A 2,199-nucleotide genomic window follows, 5' to 3' on the forward strand; every position below is an offset into this window, starting at 1 on the left:
AAAAAAAAAAAACACAACTAAACTGAGTGTATTTGATAAAACTGGAATTACCTTTCCAAACTCTTTCCTAGTTTAGATCATGGTTTCAGGTTGATTTTGCATAGTACTAATCTGACTGGTAACTCTTTGTGTGTCTTTTTCTTCATGAAAAAAATTAATGATTTTTTGAAGCAGTTTATAGGTCAAGATTAAGTTTTGTCGACCTACAAGTGAAACGGAGGGATCGCTAATAAATAATCACTCCAGGCTAATGTTTTGCATAGTGCATCCATGACAGTCTCCTAGTGGGGAATGAAAATGACAAACTAGAGTCCACGGAATTTTGCTAGGAAGGGAAGGAAGCTAGTAGTCATGAGGTCTCTTAACTGTTAAACCCTGAAGGAGACTTTCCATTCTTGTCAGTAAAATGTACACATAGTCTGTAGCTATTGATAAATTGAAAACAGGTATTCAGATATACACGTTCTTTAAAATGTGTTTTAAGGTTGGTCAAATTACTGGTGGAGAAAAAGATAATAGATACAGACATGATAGGCTAGGCACGGTGGCTCACACCTATAATCCCAGCACTTTGGGAGGCTGAGGCAGGCAGATCAGGAGTTTGAGACCAGTCTGGCCAACATGGTGAAACCCCGTCCCTATTAAAAATACAAAAAATTAGCAGGGTGTGGTGGTGAACACCTGAATTCCTGGCTACTCAAGAGGCTGAGGCAGGAGAATTGCATGAACCCGGAAGGAGAAGGTGGCGGTGAGGCCGAGATCACACCACTGCACTCTAGTCTGGGCAACAAAGTGAGACTCAATATTTAAAAAAAAAAAAGAAAAAGATACACACATGGCAAAAGTTTCTTCTAGAGCATTACAGTTAAAGTGAATATAGGTGGACCACAGGATTCACAGGATTGTGTCTCTTTTTTTTTTTTTTGAGACGGAGTCTCACTCTGTCACCTAGCCTGGAGTGCAATGGTGTGATCTCGGTGCACTGCAACCTTTGCCTCCCGGGTTTAAGCGATTCTGCTGCCTCAGCCTCCTGGGTAGCTGGGACTACAGGTGCATGCCACCACACCTGGCTAATTGTTGTATTTTTAGTAGAGACAGGGTTTTACTATGTTGGCCAGACTGGTCTCAAACTCCTGACCTTGTGATTCAGCCGCCTTGGCCTCCCAATGTGCTGAGATTACAGGCATGAGCAACCGTGCCTGGCCATAGGATTATGTTTTGTTTGTTTGTTTTTTTGAGATGGAGTCTTACTCTGTCACCCAGACTGGAGTGCAATGGCACAATCTCGGCTCACTGTAGCCTCTGCTTCCTGGGTTCAAGTGATTCTCCTGCCTCAGTCTCCCGATTACAGCTATGCACCACCACACCTGTTTAATTTTGTAGTTTTAGTAGAGATGGGGTTTCTCCATGTTGGTCAGGCTGGTCTCGAACTCCCGACCTCAGGTGATCCATCCACCTCGGCTTCCCAAAGTGCTGGGATTACAGGCATGAGCTACTGCGTCCAGCCGTGTCTCTTACTTGGAATAGCTTTCTATTCAGATAATCATTGTTTTAATTTTAGAAAAGAAGCATAGCAACCAAAAAAGGCCTGCTAGTCTGCTAGTCCTTAAAAGAGGGACCATGCCATCCTTTTTACTTTAAATTCATTGATTTTTTTTTTTCTTTAGAATATGGGGTCTCTGTCACCCAGGCTGAAGAGCAGTGGCAAAATCATACGTCACTGCAGCCTCAATCTCCTGGGCTCAAATGGTCCTCCTGCCTCAGCCTCCTGAGTAGTCAAGACTACAGACTCACACCACCACACCCAGCAACATTTTTAAAAAGTTTTTTTGTAGAGACCTGGTCTCACCATGTTGTCCAGGCTGGTCTTGACCTCCTGGCCTCAAGCAACCGTACTGCCTTCGCCTCTCGAAGTGCTGGGATTGCAGGCATGAGCCACCGCACCTCGCCAACCCTCACTGATTTTATGGTGCCCGGTAAAGGGCAGTTATGTAAGAAACTCTTGAAATATAAAAATTCTGTAGATCAAAATGTTTTCTAGCTACTCCTGAGTTATTCTAAAATATACTTTAAAATTCACAAGACTTAATTTCCCTGCAGTCCTATAAGTTGACATTTTCCTGGTTAGTGGTCCCCAAACCTTTTGGCACCAGGGACTGGTTTTGTGGAGGACAATTTTTCCACAGACTGGGTAGAGGG

The sequence above is a fragment of the Colobus angolensis genome, unplaced genomic scaffold (genome assembly GCF_000951035.1).
Source record: "Colobus angolensis palliatus isolate OR3802 unplaced genomic scaffold, Cang.pa_1.0 Scaffold33, whole genome shotgun sequence".
In the NCBI taxonomy this organism is placed as follows: Eukaryota; Metazoa; Chordata; class Mammalia; order Primates; family Cercopithecidae; genus Colobus; species Colobus angolensis.